Below are 20746 nucleotides of genomic sequence, written 5' to 3' on the forward strand. Positions count from 1 at the left end.
TTCTTTACAAAGATAGTTGAATATGTATATGTTTTAGCACTCATGCACACACACACACAAACATGCAAACACACTCACATATATTACTCATCTATCCAATAATACTTGTGTGTTTAGGCCTGACTATTTTAGACAGTCACCCAGTATTTTCTACTCTGAAGAAACCTATATTATGTTTTATGACTATTTTTTTTTTACTCTTAATGCAATTGTTCTAAGTAACTTACTTATGACTTCAATTTGGTCTTATATTCTAAAATAAACCTTAGATGAACAAAATAAATATTTTTAAAAGATCTATTCATGTATTCATTTTCTGAAAATGAAACAGATCACACTATATATGGTTACTAGCTACCTTGATGTTGCTGAGAATTGACCTCAGGACATATGGGAGACGTGCTAGTTTTTTTTGGGTTTTTTTTTTTTTTTTGTTTTGTTTTGTTTTGTTTTTCTGAGCCATCTCTCAAGGCCCTGCAAAGAAACTTTGATCTCAGATTTGAACTAATACTGTGGGAACAAGGATACATGGATCTAGAGTTTGGCAGACAAAAGTAGCCTTGCATATTTTCTCATGAAGGGCACATGCTGATGATTAATGAATTTTGACTCAGTAAGAAAACTAAGAATGGGAGGAGATGCACTGTGACATTTGAGGACAATAAAAAACTTTCTAAAATGAAGGCCAGTGAAGGTAGCTATTGAAAAGAACGTGACCACTGAAGCAACTGACTGTCATATAACTCAGGGAGCTGGTTCAAATGTGTATCAAGCACCTCACGAGGAAATATGCGAGTTATCCAATATTGTCTTGTGAGAATTCCAACAGGCAAACTCACTTCATGCCTCTATCATTAAAGATAGTATAGAATATAAGGAAAAAGAATATCCACACAATGTAGGATGATTAACTAATATTAATATGTGGGGAATGTTCTATTACAAATAATGTATTCATTACAAAAGCACTTCATGCAATTGTAATTGTTTTGTATTTTTGAGGTTATATAAATTACTCTACTGCATGTAATAATCTCATTCTGTCTTTAGATGTGGAGGAAAAAAAACCTGAAGAAAAGATTGCCCCATATAACTTAAGTGTTCCACAAGGGCTCTGTGCCCCAACATGACAAAGTGAGCACTGCCCAGGCATTGGAAGAGCAAGGAAAATTATTCAGGAAAAAAAACTGGCTGCTATTTGCAAGGATTGTATTCTTCCCAGTGCAGTTGTGGTGGGTCTCACAAGGTTCTTTTCTGGCAGTCCTAAGGATAAGAGATGATTTTTAAATATATCCTCCCTAGCTTTCAATTCTGTCCTCAAGTTGAGAAACTATTGTGATTCAATATGGCGTCAGAATAGGTAGGTAAAAGAGGGCTATTCACCTAAAACAGGTATTGGGAAAGGTGGGTTTAGTCACTTTGCTATGGTGGAAAACATGATAAGAAAATGTTTCCTGGGGTTTCAGTTATCGTTAAGGCGGTATGAGAACAACAAGAAATGGGGGCATCCAAGCAGTTTAAGGTCCTCTTCATCCCTGCCAGCCTTTGCATTGCACCTGTGAGCAGGGTTGGTCTGGTTCATAAGAAGGAAAGAGTTCCTTGTGCTGTCCATGGAATGACAGGTACTTCCCTTTCTTCCTCTCAGGATATGCTGTCTCTCATCAGGCAAAAAGGGCCAAACATTGAGGGTGTTTTTATATTATCAGCAAACATTACTTCTTGCCAAGTTTTGAAAGACAAACTAGACCATGGGCAGCACATAAATCTAAACAATGAAGGTGTTCATGATTTTGCTTCTGTCCTAAAGGTAGAGGGATTCCTAATGTCATCTACCCTCAAGATTCCTCCAGAACTCTGTAAGAAGTTTCTTCATAATGCATTTCCTGAATGACAGTAGATACCACTGTTTGAAATCTGGTAACCTCAAAGGTTCCCCTGATATTCACAACAGAAGGAAGAAGGATTCCAGCACAAAGCAGCCATCACAAACTGTAATGTAATGAAGAATATTCCAACCTCCTCATGGGACACCTGAGCACCCATGGGACACATATTATTTCAAAATAATAATAGTATGTGAGAGGGTTCATTGCATATACACATGTGTCACCTGTTATGCATGCCTAGTCACATGCCTTCTTCATTTTCTGTCACTAATTCATTTCTGAGAGGCAGGTTTTTCTACCTTGATATACAGCATGTGTCTCCTTAACATATATCTTCATTTACAGATCCCTTTAAGATCTCATGATATCTCTCTCTCTCTTTCTAACACACACACACACACACACACACACACACACACACACAAACACAACTAGTACTCAAATACAAATCCTCATGACAGGGAAACAGGGATTCTTAATCACTGAGATATCCCCTCAGCTCCATAAAATGATATTTGTATTTTATTATTAAAATTAAAATTCAATTGCAACATTCCATTTCTTCCATTTCTTTGTTGTAAGATTCTTTCCCCACACCCTCTCACTTCCTGTCAAATACATGGCCCATTTTCTTTAATTGTTATTATTATAAAATACATATAAATCTGTTACTATGTTCAAATGATGAGTCGAGTCTCCTTATGGTTGGTAATATATGTATTATTTCTGAGCTAACCAATTGGTATTAGATCACCAATTAGGGGTTTATCTTTGAGAAAGACTAATTTTCTCACAATCAGTAGTATGTATGTGCTTATAGTTCTTTGTCTAGAGTTTGGCTTCAGGACATTTCCTCATCCAACTAACTTGGATGATGTTTTTCGTCAGGTATTGTTAAAGCAACCATATTGTTGGACTATCATGACTGAAGCCTGCCCCTCATTTCTAGGAGACCCAGATTTAAGACAGAATATCTGATCCTCCGCTTTATAGTGTTTCTGAGTCTTTTAGTTAAGTTCCTTGAGCCCACTGTTCGAGTTACCTTCATATGTGTCTATTGGGCTATGAACTACTTGAACATTTCTTTTCTGTATTTTGAACCACTGTGGTTTTCTGTCATAGTCTCATTACATTGCAAAGAGAACCTTTGATGAAGGGGTAAGAGCTACATTGTCTGTGACTATTAGCTTAAATATTTAGAATGCCTTTAGGACAAGACCTTTTTCTGTAATAGGCATAACCTTAGTTGCAAAGTTTCCAGTACCGGGCATGGATTTCTGCTGCTGAAAAAACAAACAAGTACTTAACACACTTGTCATTGTTGTGGTTCATAGGTGCAGTTGTGTAGGATTACTTTTTCCTGTCCCCAGCTCCTACTGTAGCTTACATAGCACCTTTAAATACTATTAAACCTGGTGCTCAGGGAGGAGTTTTACCTGTCAGACCCAGCTTAGATCTTCCATCACCTAAGTCTGAATTAACAGAAGATAGATTTCAAATGGTTATTTTTATTCTCAGTATTTGAGTTTCTGAGTTATTATTAATTGACCAATTGGTTCTCAACTGTAAGCAGTACATTAGAGGAAATCATAACTCAGAAAATCTTTTCCTCATGTTGTGCAGAATAAAAGGACAGGAGAAAAAAGTAGGGTCCCCTTTATCCATTATCCCAGTTCCTCCAAATCTGCCTGTTCTTCCTTCCATGGAAGGTCCAGGAGATCCCCCAGGATCAAAGTGTCTTTCTCTACCAAAGCCACCTCGGTCCAAGAAAGGGCAAGCTCAGAACTCACGTCTGTCTCTACATCTGAACATTCCTCTAGATCCACCAGGGACCATAAGTCCTCCTCTTCTTTCCAGCATGCAATCAGGCCCACAGTCACCATCCAGAGGTGGGAAGGGTGGTAGAAGTAAGTCTATGGTCTTAGGGGTCTTATACTGATGGTATTCTATTCCCCAGAAAATTTCTGGTTTCCAGAGCCCATCCTGAGATACTGCCATTCTCCAGCTCTGGGTTGGCCTTCCATGTCACCAATGTGTTCTCCCAAACTTCCTTGGGAACTAGGATCTCCACAAAATCAATGCTTGATTGAGCAAAATGTGGCATTTACTGCTTAAACCTAAAAGTATGAGCCATATGCAACTGGCTATCAAGTGCCTCGTGATGCAATCTCTTTATTATAAATATTACAATATTTATTATTTTCTGTGTATTTGTGGTGAGGCAGAAGGTTTGTTTGCTATAAAATGAAAAGAATATTTAACCCTTAAGTGAGTTCAATTACGATATACAATGACTGCCGTTTTTTTTCTTAGCTTCTCAGACCTCTGAGAAGATATAATTCATAAATATGACAACTGTATCAGGACCTGTAATGAACAATGAAACTGTGAACATAACTCCACCAGCACCCAGTGAGGAAGATATCACTGTGCTTTCTCTCTTTCCACTAGGACCATTTGTGGGACACCAATTCAGCAGGTCTCTCACAAGTATTTGTAAGGATAGCAACCTGCCCACTGTTATGCTTGTAAGTTAATTTTTGGTCTCTCTGGCTGTCCTGTCCCACATATTTTCTGTGGAACCCGTGCTCTCAATTAATAATTTATCAAACATGTAAATGTTTAATTAACCTATCCATGAGGGTGAGATCCTTTTAAAATAATGTCTCCAAGAAATTAATCCCAGTGAAATTTGAGTCATGTAATTAAACAAATTTAAAAACAAATGTATAATATGCCCAAGTTTCCCCCTGATTTCAGCACAAATCCCAATCCACCATCTAGTTGGATGAAAGGATTCTATGGATGTGAGTCTGTTGGTGTCCCCAACTGTCAAATCTTCCAGCTTCTTTTAACCTCCATATTATTCTAGAGTCTCCTGTAATAGCATTGCCTCTGATATCATTCAGTCTTATAAGTCAATATATCTAAAGTGTTTTACATTACCTTATCAGGAAATTGGGTGTAATCATTTTTTCTTTGCTATATATTAATCCTTTCATCTTAGAAAAATATACTTCAAATTCATCTAATATGGCTTGATCTATTTTAATTAAGTTATTAAATTACCATAGAGAATGGATATCTTTACTTTTCAGCAAGCATTTTAAAACTATATGGCAACATGTCAACAAGATTTTCATGTCAGATACTTGACAATTACTGCACATAACTTGACTATTATACAGCAAAATCTTTTGGTAACCATGACTGTAATAATTCCAACCTTGAAAATGGCAAAAATAGTGAATAAAGCAGTATATGATAGTTATATTTACACAGTGAAACTATGAAAGAGGAATTAAAACTCCTTGGGTCTTTGACTGGTACAACTGTTTACACTGATAGCTAAAACTATAACATCTCAGGAGATGGAAATGAAAGTCTCTATCAAAGGAACTTTCCTGAAAGGCAAAATCTTTCCCAAAAAGGATTTTAAGATTTCAACAGAACCCAGGAATGACAGGAGGTGTTTGTGTCACTAAAAAAGAAATATCCCAATTGGAACTGGGAATGGCATGCTTGGGAAGGATATTCTTAGAGGAGAAGGAAAAAGTAAGGGAAGAACAATCACCACAATTATAATTGTGACTCAGTGCCAAGGAGGATCTGATTTCAAGAAACCGCAATGTTTAAAATTGGGAAAAATGGATTCGGGAAAAAAATATATTTAGAAGTAATGAACTCAAGGAGATGCTCCTTTACCTACCTCCACGCCCAAGGGAGGAACAGCTTTCCCTGGCCACAGAGGAGGACATTGCAGCCATTACTGAAGATACCTGATATGCTAGGGTCAGATGGAAGGGGAGGAGGACCTCCCCTAGCAGTGGACTTGGAAAGGGATAGGAAGGAGATGAGGGGGGGGGGGGGCGGGATTGGGAGGGAATGAGGGAGGGGTTTATGGCTGGGATGCAAAGTAAATAACCTGTGATGAATATTAAATAAAAGAAAAAATATGAAATGTTCTTCATACCTCCCAGTTGTAGTTACTGACCTATGATTGCCATTGCTCTGGTTCACAGTAAGACACACGTTTATTCTTCAAACTTTTGGATGCATAATAATAGATGCATGTGTTTATCTCATAGAGGATGTGATATCAATCACTGGTGAAAAGGGACTAGATGAACAGCATTTATTCAGAAAATTAGTGAGCAAACCATACTGGTTCCTACGGGAAAAGATTGACTTTCAACAGGAAGTAAATTTGAAACAGGAATATGTGGTTGTCATAGCAGCGGTCTTCATGGTAATGTTTTTTACCATCCTCCATACTTAGCATCCCTCTAGACATGTGTGAGTACTTTCCTTCCTTGATATAAACTGCTGCTGACAGATTCCTTCAACTATGGAAACTGATGACCTGAGGACAAGAGGAAGATAAAGTTCTGAGAAGCTAAGGGATTCATCACAACAGACCATTGAAAACCTTCTGTAGGCACTTTACTTCCTCCCATGTCAGATGTGCTTTGGTCTGGAAATGCAAATCATCCTGCTGAATTCACTTATGACCATACTATTTGAGATCATAACAAAAAATAATAATAGTGGTAAAAATGTGATATAAAAAACTCAAGTCTTGAATCATACTTACCAAAAATATACCCTTTATTACAAAAAAAAAAAAAAAGGTCAATATGGTTAATGCATCACCAACCTATTGGTTGCTGCCCTATGTCCAGTACATCCATGAAATTGTTTTCCTTCTCTACCAAAAAAAAAATCAAGTACTTTTATATTTATTACATTATCATCCCTTGCCAGAAAACCAAGAGTTTTCTGAAGCTACTCAAAGTACCCTACTACACACTGACCTTACACAGGAGCAATCAGTGGCTCTAGAGAAATAACATTGCCTGGTTTAAATTGGCCCTTGCTCTGAGTTCACCACTCAGTAGACTTTGAAACTATAGCCTCAGACATAAAGAGAGAAGGTACTGTTCTGAGAGAAGACAGGATAAGTAACATCAGACAAAGCTACCACTTGATCCCTCCTTGACCTGGCGCTTGCCAAGTATGGCTTGCTCTCATTGCCAAAAAGCTGGAACCTCATAGTGAGGAAGAAAGTAATCATCAGTGACCAGCAAGGCAGGCCTTTACCCTTAGTGTATTTTAAAAGTATAGGAACACCTGGAGTTTTCCCATTGTTCTCATTTCTCTACCCTTGGAACCTCAAAACATGGCTCACACTTCACAGATCAGAAATCATTGAAATTAATCATCCTTCACTGAATTATGAATTGTGGTTTTTACTGAACTAGTTACTCCTGAACAATTTTGGGCTATTTAGTATGAAGAGTAGATATGCATATTATGAGCTGTATAATTTGATATCTCTTTTTCATACTCAGATAATTAGGGATTTCTCCAATTTTTATTGGTATGTTTATTTTTCATTTTTATTTATGTATTTGCTTATTGATTTATTTTGAGACATGTCTGTGTTTGACACCCACTCTAGCCTCTAACCTAAGGCTGCACTGACTCATTCTGAGTGGGGATTCTAAGTATTTAGTATAAATGCTTGCCTTGGCTTCACACTTCTCAGTGTCCCTAGCCTTCTGAAGCTGCAGTGCATGTGTGACTAAGGACCAAGGTTGGAAGATCGAAATAAAGTCTTTGCTAGAGCAATAAGACAATTAAAGGAGATCAAGGGGATACAAATTGGAAAGGAAGAAGTCAAAGTATAACTATTTCCAAATGATATGATAGTATACATGAGTGACCCCAAAATTCTACAAGAAAACTCTTACAGCTGATTAACACCTTCAGCAAAGTGGCTGGATACAATATTAACTCAAAAAAAAAAAAAAATCAGTGGCCCTCCTGTATACAAAAGACAAAAGGGAGTAGAAAGAAATTAGGGAAACAACACCCTTCACAATAGCCACAAAAGACATAAAGTACCTTGGTGTGAACCTAACCAAGCAAGTCAAAGACTTGTATAAAAAAAAAATCTCAGTCTCTGAAGAAAGAATTAGAAGAAGATATCAGAAGATGGAATGATCTCCCATGCTCATGGCTTGGCAGGAGTAATATAGTAAAAATGGCCATATACCAAAAACAATCTACAGATTCAATGCAATTCCCATCAAGTTACTGACACAATTCTTTACAGAACTTGAAACAAAAATTCTCACCTTCATATGAAACAACAAGAAACCAAGAATGGCTTAAACAATTCTCTACAGTAAAGATCTTCGGGAGGTATTTCCATCCCTGATCTCAAGCTGTACTACTGAGCAACAATAGTAAAAACTTCATGGTACTGGCATAGAAACAGGCTGTTGTATCAATGGAGTCGAATAGAAGACCCTGAAATAAATCCACACACTTAAGGACACATTCAGGAAAAAAGAAGCAAGTAAATATATTTTATACTCTCAACCACTGTTAATGATATTCTTTTCATAAACAGTTCTATTCAAATATATTACTTTAGGTTGTCAGATATGAAAACAAAGAAGGATAGTATTCTGAACTATTTGTGCATGAAATAAGAAAATAATCTAAGTGTGATATTCATGAAAATAGTTTTTGTTAAATATTTTTCCTTGTGAAGCTAGATTTTAACTGCTGAGCTGGGAGGAGGTCCTCCCCTATGACGGGACTTGGGATATGTCATAAGGGGAGAAGAGGGAGGTTGGGTAGTACTAGAAGGAGAAGAGGGAGGGGGCTGCAGTAGAGAACATTTTGAATAAATTGTAATAAATAAATAATAAAAATTTAAAAAGACTGGTCAAGAATATAATTAGGTGAACCCTCGGAAGAAACATAAAAGTTAAACAGAAACAGTCATTGCTGTGATGATATTGAAACTTTTTCTTTCCTATTAGGCCATATTTTACTGACTGTATATTAACTACATGCCCATACTATTCTTAGTCATTTCATAGGATCATACCTGTATGAAGTAACTACTAATTTTTTTGTAATTTCAAGATTCTCATATCAAATTTGTAAACAATGTTTAATGACAGGACCTTGTTTCTTCCTTGTTGATTTACAGGTTTCCCTTATGAGAATTCTCACTGAAAATTTTCCAAAGATCTTTGAAGAGGATACTACTACATTTTATAAAGACATGTTAAGGAGAGTTGAGAACATAAAGAATTCCTCTGGTTTACAAACTGCTGTTGATAAATCTTGTGATAAGGCTGCTGCCAATGAGGAAAGTGAGAAAAACTTTCTTAATCATAATTCTGAAGAATTAAAGATTACAGCTGTTCCTTCTCAGGAGGAAGTTGCTACAAGTAACAGGAAGTTTTAGTAATCAGATGACAGCATTTCCTGATTTCACAAAACAGAAAATAGTATCAGAGCAGTACTGACACACACTATGATATTAAAGCATGGGAAAAGTCTTATTTTAAACAACAGTAATAGCTCAATTCCCATCCCGAAAGGCAATAAGGATGGACATCAGAAGAAGAAGAAAACAGGAAACATCCTAGAAACCTGCCGTAGAGGGCCTCTGAAAGGCTCTGCCCTGCAGACTATCAAAGCAGATGATGAGACTTATGGCTAAATGTGGGGCAGTGTGCATGGAATCTTATCTAAGAAGTGGGAAATAGTAAGATCTGGAGAGGACAGGAACTCCACAAGAAGAACAACAGAACAAGAAAACTTGAACACAGGAGTCTTCCCAGAGATTCATACTCCAACCAAGTACCATGCACGGAGATAACCTTGAACCCCTGAACAGATGTAATCCATGGCAGTTTAGTGTCCAAGTGGGTTCCATAAAAATGGGAAGAGGGACTGCCTCTGACATAATCTGATTGGCCTGCTCTTTGATCACCTCCCCCTGAGGGGGGAGCAGTCTTACCAGGCCACAGAAGATGACCATGCAGCCACTCCTGATGTGATCTGATAGACTAAGATCAAAAGGAAGGAGAGCAGGACCTCCCTCATCACTGGACTTGGGGAGGGTCATGTGTGAAGAAGGGAGAGGGAGGGTGGGATCGGGAGGGGAGGAGGGAGGGGTTTATGGAAGATACAAAGTGAATAAAGTGTAACTAATAAAATAAAATAAAACAAATAAGCATACCTACATATGTACACACTTAAACACATATACATACATACATGATTGTATACACATATATGCATACATGTATGTGTGACAGATGAACTCCTAAATTAGGCCCTGAAAGATTCCCATAACATTACCTAGTTTGTTTCTCATCTTCCTTTCTCCTGTTCCCTGAGTCTAACTGTAGGATATCTTGGATACTGAAACTTTTACATTTGGAAATACCAATTAGAGAAATTGCATTGATTCAAAAATCCCTCAAACATTCTGGAAGGTAAAACCCTGTGCCAATGTCAACAAACTATGCAACCCTTCTGCAAAATTACTAATGTTGGTTTGATTCCTTATGAGAGATAAATCTTGTCAAATGGTTAGTATTATGTAACTATTGGATTTACAAGATCCACTACAACAAATATGTGAGGAACGATAAATAGGCTAAAACGTACCTGAACCAACAATTAGCACCTCTCAAAATCAGATATATTGTAAAAATAAGAAATGTTCTCTATAGAGTTGTGGAAATAGTGTGAAAAACTCATTTTATCTGAATTGAGCTTAATCTGTTTTCTGAGAATATTTTTAATCAAGGTGATATTTGGTGTTTTATTTGACAGTGAATGTTGAAATAACTTTCTCCTCCAGTACAATCAATAATCTGGTGGAGCTTCATAACTGAAGAAGCTTTTGGAATGTCCAAGCAATCTTACTACCCTTCATTTTCTTATTAAACTGAATAATGGAATCCTCACAGTTTCATTTACCTACATCCTTCCCTTCCTCTTATCACTTATTATAATACATTCCTAATGTTTTTCCATTTTATTTTGTTCTCATTTACAATGTTTCACTTCTGTTTAACTTATGCTGTATATTAAATACTTCTATTGTTGTAATACATGTTTTTGAAAAATACCATTTGGCAGGCTTCTCCTCCATCCTATCTCCTCAGGGTCCTGCGTTCATGTGATAGGTCCACAGGAATCAATTTATTAATCCAATTTCACACTCCCATCAGAATGGCATATTAAGTTCTCCTTAATAAATGAAAGCTGAGGATTTTTCTGGCCAAATTCTTTCAGATTCTAGCCACAAAATAGCCCCAAAGTTGAAGATTCAACTTAGGGGGTATACCACAAAACCTGACTCAACCTGGGCATTAGAACAACAATTACATTTAAGTTATTTTCCTTTTGCTGCAAAAAGGTGCTCTAGAATATTATTTATATTAGAAATACAATTGGTACAGTGTTTGCAGGCTCATGGCATCGTTATAGGGAAGGTCTGACGTCAGGAGGTCACAGCAAGTGAAGTTGCTTCCCTAGTTAAGAAGCAGAGGACAATGAGGACTCGTACTCACTGAGCTTTCTCCTGTTTATGCAATCGGGAAGTCATGCTTGTAATTTCACAGCCAAATTATAGCTGTTACAGTTTTCTCACCATGGTTACCTAATCTAGATGATACCTCAGAAGCATGGACAGAAGGTAATGTAATTGAAATAATCCAGAAGATTTGTGCTTAGAGTCCTGTATCATAGACGATTCCAGATAAAACACCATTAACAATCAAAATTAAGCATCACACCTGATAGGTTAGAAGTACATTCCAATTGTAAGAAGGTGCAAAATGGCCTGAAAGGATGGTAAAAACTCTAAAGCAACTGAGATACAAGCTTTGTAACTAACATGATTTCAGATCATCAAAACTTACATTTAAAGATTTGCCACTGTATTTTTTTTAAATCTTGTCACTTTTATTACATTTTATTTTCCATAATTCTGTTTTTTACACTTTATTCACTCTGTATCCCCCCATAAACCCCTCTCTCCTCCCCTCCCGATCCCACCCTCCCTTTCTCTTCTTCATGCATGCCCCTCCCCAAGTCCACTGATAGGGGAGAGTCATTCTTTCCTTCCTTCTAATCTTAGTCTATCAGATCACATCCAGAGTGGCTGCATGGTCATCTTCTGTGGCCTGGTAAGATTGCTCTCCCTTCAGGGGGAGGTGATCAAAGAACAGGCCTATCAGATTGTGGTGGAGGCAGTCCCCCTTTCCATTAGTATGTAACCCACTTAGACACTAAACTGCCATGGATTACATCTGCTCAGGGGTTCTCGGTTATCTCCATGCCTGGTACTTGGTTGGAGTATGGGTCTTTGGGAAGACCCCTGTGTTCAAATCTTCTGGTTCTGTTTCTCTCCTTGTGGGTTTCCTGTATTCACCACAACCTACTATTTCCCACTTCTTACATAAGATTCCATGCACTCTGCCCAACACTTGGCCATAAAGTCTCAATGTCTGCTTTGGTAGTCTGCAGGGCAGAGCCTTTCAGAGGCCCTCTGTGGAAGGTTTCTAGGATATTTCCTGTTTTCTTCTTCTTCTGATGTCCATCCTCTTTGCCTTTCGGGATGGGGATTGAACATTTTAGTCAGAGGCCTCTCTCTTGATTAGTTTCTTTAGATGGACAGATTTTAGGTTTAAACTATAAGTCTATATAAGTGAGTATATATCATGTGTGTCTTTCTGCTTCTGGGAAAGCTCACTCAGGATGATCCTTTACAGGTCCCACCATTTACCTGCAAATTTCATGATTTCCTTCTTTTTCATTGTAGTGTAATACTCCATTGTGTAGATGTACCACAATTTCTGCATCCATTCTTCAGCTGAGGGGCATCTGGGCTGTTTCCAGCTCCTGGCTATTACAAATAAAGCTGCTACAAACATGGTCGAGCAAATGTCCTGATTGTGTACTTGAACATCTTTTGGATATATGCCTAGGAGTGGAATGGCTGGATCTTGAGGAAGCGCTATTTCTAGATGTCTGAGAAAACACCAGATTTATTTCCAGAGTGGTTGTACAAGTTTACATTCCTACCAGCAGTGGAGGAGGGTTCCCCTTTCTCCACAACCTCTCCAACATGTATTGTCACCTGAGTTTTTCATCTTGGCCATTCTGATGGGTGTAAGGTGAAATCACAGGGTTGTTTTGATTTGCATTTCCCTAATGGATAATGAGGTTAAGCATTTCTTTAAGTGTTTCTCTGCCATTCGATATTCCTCTACAGAGAACTTCACTGTTTAGCTCTGTTCCCCATTTTTTAATTGGATTACTTGGTTTGCTGCTTTTCAGCTTCTTTAGTTCTTTATATATGCTGGATATTAGCCCTCTGGCAGATAAAGGGTTAGTGAAGATTCTTTCCCAATCTGTAGGCAGTCGTTTTCTTTTGATGATGATATCCTTTGATATCCAGAAGCTTTTCAGTTTCATGAGGTCCCATTTATTGATTGTTGATCTTAGAGCCTGTGCTGTTGGTGTTCTGTTCAGGAAGTTGTCTCCTGTGCCAATGAGTTATAGGCTGTTCCCTACTTTTTTCTCAACTGATTTAGAGTATTTGGTTTTATGTTGAGGTCTTTGATCCACTTGGACTTCAGTTTTGTGCAGGGTGATAAGTATGGATCTATTTTCATTTTTCTACATGTAGACATCCAGTTGGACCAGCACCATTTGTTGAAGATGCTATCTTTTTTCCATTGTATGGTTTTGGCATCTTTGTCAAATATCAGGTGTCCATAAGTGTGTGGGTTTATTTCTGGGTCTTCTGTTCAGTTCCGTTGATCCACAATTCTGTTCTATACAAGTACCATGCAGTTTTTATAACTGTTGCTCTATAGTACAGGTTGATATCAGGGATGTAGATACCTCCAGAAGATCTTTTATTGTAGAGGATTGTTTTATCAATTCTGTGTTCTTGTTATTCCATATGAAGTTGAGAATTTTTTCTTTCCAGGTTTGTAAAGAATTGTGTTGGCAATTTGATGGGAATTGCATTAAATCTGTATATTGCTTTTGATAAGATGGCCATTTTTACTATGTTAATCCTACCAAGCCATGAGCATGGGAGATCTTTCCATCTTATCATATCTTCTTCTAATTCTTTCTTCAGAGACTTGAAATTTTTTTTCATAAAATTCTTTGTCTTGATTGGATAGGGTTACTCCACGGTACTTTATGTCATTTGTGGCTATTGTGAAGGGTGTTGTTTCCCTAATTTCTTTCTCAGCCCTTTTGTTTTTTGTATACAGGAGTGCTACTAATGTTTTTTTTTTTTTTTGTTTTTTTTTTTTTTTAGTTAATTTTGTATCTGGCCAAATTGCTGAAAGTATTTAGCAGGTGTAGGAGTTCCCTGGTAGAGTTTTTGGCATCGCTCACCTATACTATCATATCATCTTCAAATAGTGATAATTTGACTTCTTCCTTTCCAATCTGTATCCACTTGATCTCCTTCAACTGTCTTATTGCTCTATCAAGGACTGCCAGCACTATGTTGAAGAGATATGGAGAGAATGGGCAGCCTTATCTTGTCCCTGATTTCAGTGGGATTGCTTGAAGTTTCTCTCTGTTCAGTTGGATGTTGGCTATAGTCTTCCTGTATATCGCCTTTACTATGTTAAGATATGTGCCTTGTATCCCTGATCTCTCCAATACTTTAAACATAAATGGATGTTGGATTTTGTCAAATGCATTTTCAGCATATAGGGAGATTATCATGTGGTTTTTTTTCTTTCAGTTTTTTAATATGGTGGATCACACTGATGGATTTCTTCATATTGGACCACATCTGCATACCTGGGATGAAGCCTACTTAGTCACAGTGGATAATATCTTTGATGTGTTCTTGTATTAGGTTTGCAAGTATTTTGTTAAGTATTTTTGCATCAATATTCATGAGGAAGATTGGCCTGAAATTCTCTTTCTTTGTTGAGTCTTTGTGAGGTTTAGGTAACAAGGTTACTGTGGCTTCATACAATGAGTTTGATAATGTTCCTTCTGTTTCTATTTTGTGCAATAGTTTGAAGAGAATTGGAATTAGCTCTTCTTTGAAGGTCTGGTAGAATTCGGTGCTGATACCATCTGGTCTTTCCCCTTTTTTAAATGGGAGACTTCTGATGACCACTTCTATTTCCTTGGGGGATATAGGACTAATTAATTGAGGTACCTGGTCCTGATTCAGCTTTGGTAAGTAAAATCGATCAAGAAAATTGCCCATTTCATTTAGATTTTCAAATTTTGTGGCATATAGACTTTTGAAGTAAGTCCTAATGATTGTTTGGATTTCCTCAGTGTCTGTAGTTATGTCCCCATTTTCATTTTTATTTTGGTGATTTGGGTGGTGTCTCTCTGTCTTTTAGTTAGCTTGTCTAAGGGTTTGTCGCTCTTGTTGATTTTCTCAAAGAACAAGCTCTTGGTTTCATTGATTCTTTGAATTGCTTTATTTGTTTCCAATTGATTGATTTCAGCCCTGAGTTTGATTATTTCTAGCTGTCTACTCCTTTTTGGTGTGTCTGCTTCTTCTTTGTCTAGGGCTTTTAAGTGGGCCAATAAGTTGCTTGAATGAACTGTCTCGAATTTCTTCTTGAATGTACTTACGGCTATGAACTTTCCTCTTAGCACTGCTTTCATTGTGTCCTACAAGTATGGGTATGTTGTGTCTTCATTTTCATTGAGTTCTAGGAAGACTTTAATTTCTTTCTTTATTTCTTCCCTGACCCAGCTGTCACTTAGTGACAAGTTGTTCAGTTTCCATGTATATGTAGCCTTTTTGCTATTTCTGTTTTTGTTGAGGTCAAGCTTTATTCCATAGTGATCAGACAAGATACAGGAGATTATTGCAATCTTCTTGTACCTGCTGAGGCTTGATCTGTGACCAACTATATGGTCTATTTTGGAGAAGGTTCCATGAGGTGCTGAGAAGAAGGTAAATTCTTTTGTGTTTGGGTGTAAGGTTCTGTAAATGTATGTTAGGTCGATTTGATTCATGACCTCTGTTAGAGACATTGTTTCTTTGTTTAATTTTTTTTTTTGTTGATCTGTCCTTTGTTGAGATTGGGGTGTTGAATTCTCCTACTATTTGTGTGTGGGCATCTATATGTGGTTTAAGTTTTATCAATGTTTCTTTTACAAATGTGGGTGCTCTTGTATTTAGGGCATAGATGTTCAGGATTGTGATGTCTTCCTGGTGGCATTTTCCCTTCATGAGTACGAAGTGTCCTTCCCCATTTCTTTTTATTAATTTTGGTTGAAAGTCTTTTTTATCAGATATTAGTATGGCTACTCCTGCTTGCTTCTTGGGTTCAATTGCTTATAAATTCATCTTCCCACCCTTTACCCTCAGGTTATGTCCTTCTTTGTGCCTTAGGTGTGTTTCTTGTATACAACAGATTGTTGGTTTTTGTTTAGGCATCCATTCTGTTAGTCTGTGTCTTTTTATTGGAGAGTTGAGTCCCTTGATGTTGAGAGAGATTAATGACCAGTGGCTGTTATATCCTTTGATTTTGATGTTGGCTGTGGTCATAATGTTGTGTGCTTGGTTGCTTTTTGTTTTACTGTATTAAGGTTAATTATTTCCTGTGATTTCTTGAAAGTAGCTAATTTTCTTGGGTTGTATTTTCTCTTCCAGTGTCTTCTGTAATGCTCGATTTGTGTGTAGGTATTGTTAAAATTTGTTTTTGTCACTGAATATCTTCTTTTCTCCGTCTATGAGGACTGAGATTTTTGCTGGGTACAGTAGCCTAGGCTGACATCTGTGTTCTCTTAGGGTCGGCATGATATCTGTCCAGGACCTTCTGCTTTTCATAGTCTTGGTTGAAAAGTCAGGTGTAATTCTAATTGGTTTGCCATTATATGTTACTTGTCCTTTTTCCCTTGAAGTCTGTAGTATTTTTTCTTTGTTCTGTATACTTTCTGTTTTGATTATTATGTGGTGCAAGGATTTTCTTTTCTGGTCAAATTTGTTGGGTGTTCTGTAGACTTCTTGAATTCTTATTGGCCTCTCCTTTAACTTGGAGAAATTTTCTTCAATGATTTTGTTGAAAATATTTTCTGGGCCTTGGAGAAGGGAGTCTTCTTTTTCCTCTATTCCTATTATTCTCAGGTTTTGTCTTTTCATATTTTCCTGGATTTCTTGGAAGGTCTGTGTCAGGAATATTTTGGATTTAACATTTTCTTTGACAGATACATCAATTTCTTCCATTGTATCTTCTACACCTGAGATTCTTTCTTCCATCTCTTGTAGTCTGTTGTTTATTCTTACCTCTGTACTTCCTGTTTTCTTCCCTAAATCCTTGCTCTCCATTATTTCCTCCATTTGTGTTTTCTTTAATTTTTCCAGTTCTATCTTCAGATCTTGAGTTGTTTTGTTTACTTCCTTAATCTCTCTGATTGTATTTTCCTCTTTTTCACTTAGTTCCTTCAACTCTGTTCCTTTTATTTCTTTCAATGATTTAATTATTTCTTCTCTGAAGGCCGAAAGCTGTTTGGCTGCATCTTCCTGTATTGCTTTATGGATGGCCAAAATCTGCTTGTCTTTAACTTCCTCCAGTTCTTTACAGATAGCCATGATCTGTTTGGTTTTATCTTCCTCTAATTCTTTACTTATTTTATTTGTTTCCTTTATTATCCTCTTCATCAGCATCTAAGTAAGGTCATCTTCCTGATTTTCTATTATGCTGGGTTGTCCAGGGCTGTTCACCCCTGGATGGCTGGGTTCTGGACATGCCTTATTTCTCTGCCTTTTGTTGGTTGAGCTTTCATGCTAACCTCTACCCATTGGGCTGTTTTAGGTATTGGCTGTTAGTTTCTGTGCTTCCTGGAGTCCTTAGGTAGGGAGAATCCCCTTGGCCAGATGATGATTTTTCCTGAAGGAGTCCTCCTCTGCTTTTTGGGTATGGTCACTGTATGGCCAGTGTTTCTCAGGAATTGCCACTGCTCACCTCAGGTGTATAAACCTGAGTAGTAGCTGTGGTCTTTGTTAGGGAGGGGGGGCTCTCCTCTTACCCATAGAAGTTCTAAAGACAGCTGCCGCACTGCTGGGTTTCTCGTTATAAATTTAGCGTGCTGCTGCTGTTTTTACTGTTTTCCAGGTACAGTCCTCTTGAAGAACCTGGTGATTCCCTAGCTGTGGGGTTTTCTCCCAACAGGGAAACTCAGTCTTTTATCCTGCGGCACACAGTTATGTCCGGGAAAGTGAGAGGAGCTCCCAGCAAGTCTCTGGGCCAGAGGTTGAGTCCTCTGCTCTGGGCCTAGAGAATGTGTGCCTAGGGTGAGTTGGTGCCTCGGGGTGCCCCTCTGGTCTGGAGGCTGTGCACTCCTCTCTAGGCTGGCAACTGAGGGCTGCTCTCTGGTCTGGAGGCTGGGTGCCTCACTATTGGCCGGAAGCTGTGTGTCCCTGTCTGGGATGGCAGCTGCAGTCACCTCTCTGGTCAGGATGCTGTGCACACCGGTCTGGGATAGTGGCTGGGTTTTCCCCTTTGGTTCAGAAGCTGTGCACTTCTCTCTAGGCTGGCAACTGAGGCTCCTCTCTGGTCTGGAGGCTGGGGCCAGAAGCTGTGTGTCCTTGTCTGGAATGGCGGCTGTGGGCTCCACTCTGGCCCAGATCCTCTGTGCCTCTGGGCTCTTGCCACTGTTTTTAATTGCTGAGTAGTATTCCACTGAGCAAACTCAGCAATTAAAATACAAAGAAAACACGATAATTGCGGTCAAATGGTGGTAACTAGAAAAGATTATCCTGAGTGCAGTAACCTAGAAGCAGAAAGTCACAGATGGTATATACTCATTTATAAGTGGATATTAGTCATATCATATAGGATAATTATACTAAAATCTATACTCCCAAAGAAGCTAAACAAGAAGGAGGATACTAGGGAATTTGCTTAATCTACACTCAGAAAGCAAATGGAATGATCATCAGATGTGGGAGAAAACAGGGAATAGTACCAGAGACTACCATAGAGGGCTTCTGAAAGACTCTACGAATATGTGTATCAATGCAGATATTGAGACTCCTATCTTTGGCTGTGTGCACAGAATCTTATGGAAGAAGGGGGAAATAGAAAAACCTGGAGGGGACAGGAGCTCCACAATGAGAGCAACAGTTCCAGAAAAGTCTGGGCCCAGGGATCTTTGTAAAGACCAATACTCAAACCAAGGACTGTGCATGGAGATAACCTAGACCCCTAGCTCAGGTGTAGCCCATGGTAGCTCAGCCTACAAGTGGGTTTCCTGGCAAGGGAAGCAGGGGTTGTCTTTGACATGAACTCAGTGGCTAGATCTTTGATAACCTCCCCCTGGGGTTTGTGCAGCTGTACCTGTCCACAGAGGAAGACAATTCAGCCAGTCCAGATGATACTTGATAGGATAGAGTCAGACGGAAGAGAAGGAGTCCTTCTCCTATCAGTTGACTGGGGGAGGGGCATTGTGGGAGAAAAGGTAGGGAGGGTGTGATTGGGAGGAGATGAGGAGAGGACTACATCTGGGATACAAAGTGAATGAATTTTAATAATAAAAAATTTAAAAAACAATTAAAACATCTTGCCACTGTAACACAAATATCTCCAAACCAGAAGCTTCTACCTCGAGATGGGTGTCAGAGGCAAAGAATCAGTAGAAGATTCTTTTTTTTTTTTTTCAATGCAGTTTATTCAGGAACATTGAACAATCCTCGGACCCCGGGGAAAGCCAGCCCACAGCTTAAAAAAAATATGGAACGCTTCACGAATTTGCGTGTCATCCTTGCGCAGGGGCCATGCTAATCTTCTCTGTATCGTTCCAATTTTAGTATATGTGCTGCCGAAGCGAGCACCAGTAGAAGATTCTTGGCTAGATATTCAGGACATGTTGTTCAGTGGTGAACAAAAGAGACCCTGAGTCAAAAACGATGGGAGAAAAATCCAACAGTTTGAAGCTGTCTTCTATCCTAAGAAAGCTCATGATCTCCATGTCTTATATACACATACAAACACACTCAAACACACACACACACACACACACACACACACACATACAACACATAGACATTCACACATATCATACATATTCACCCATACATTGAAGACAGAAACACATATAAGTATACTGTATACTTGCTGTATCTCTCTTCATAATATGAAACCTTCATCAAACATGAAGAATTCCTCATTCATGATTTGACTTCCTAGAAAGGACTTTTAATATGATTTTGTGATGTGGAAATCTTAAAGAAAATCTCTAGTGAAGAAACTCATAAGTTCACATTAATAATGCCATGGGCAATCCTGAACAGTCGTTAGCATATGCTCTCAATATATCCTTTTATTACTATGGTAAAATTTTACTGAATTAGAATTATATAGCTGTGTCCTCCTTTTCCTCCCACATAATCTGAAAGTTACAGACTCTGTTACATTGCTCTCTATGTGTTTAGGTGTTATATTTGTATGTATAAAAATATGAATACAACTTGAGTCTATTTTCTTGATTTATGTATATAATTTCCAGGTTTAATAATCTGTATTAAACTCTCCATTAGGAGGACATTTCTGAAATAAGCTAATAATTCCCTGAGCCTTTCATTAGTTGCCCGTAGTTCTTTGTCTAAAGGTGAACCACATGGAATTTTGAGTATTGAATGTTAATATGTCTATTGATAGTTTCATCATGTGCTTTTGCATTCATTTGTATTAAAGATAATTTCAAAACAGACTTTCAGGTTTTCTGGCTCTTACATTCCTTCAAACACCCCATTCTGCAATATTCCCTAAGCTACAGCCTCTAGAGCTATAAGTATAGATGTCTGGGTTTCCCATTTTCCACTGATCTCTTCTTTGGGTCCTGCTTTGGCTTTCAGCAACAGTCTCCATTTTCAGTACAGACAGGTTTTTTAGAGAGGGGTGATAGGGGTTGTGAGATAAGAATATTACTTAGAATGCTGTAATGAAGTGGGCTGATTTAATGACTTCACTACTTTACTAGTTCCAAAAAGCTGACCATATTTCCAGTACCAGACATGA

The 20746-nt window shown here is 38.1% G+C and overlaps 1 non-coding gene across 1 annotated transcript; it reads right to left on the bottom strand.

Annotated features, from left to right (window-relative positions):
• Nucleotides 1–19453: 19453 nt before the first annotated feature.
• On the bottom strand, nucleotides 19454–19560 carry LOC132656734 (U6 spliceosomal RNA). The gene has a single exon (XR_009594426.1). It is a non-coding gene; the product is annotated as a U6 spliceosomal RNA (small nuclear RNA).
• Between the last annotated feature and the right edge of the window lie 1186 nt (nucleotides 19561–20746).

The sequence above is a fragment of the Meriones unguiculatus genome, chromosome 9, assembly GCF_030254825.1.
Source record: "Meriones unguiculatus strain TT.TT164.6M chromosome 9, Bangor_MerUng_6.1, whole genome shotgun sequence".
Taxonomy (NCBI): domain Eukaryota; kingdom Metazoa; phylum Chordata; class Mammalia; order Rodentia; family Muridae; genus Meriones; species Meriones unguiculatus.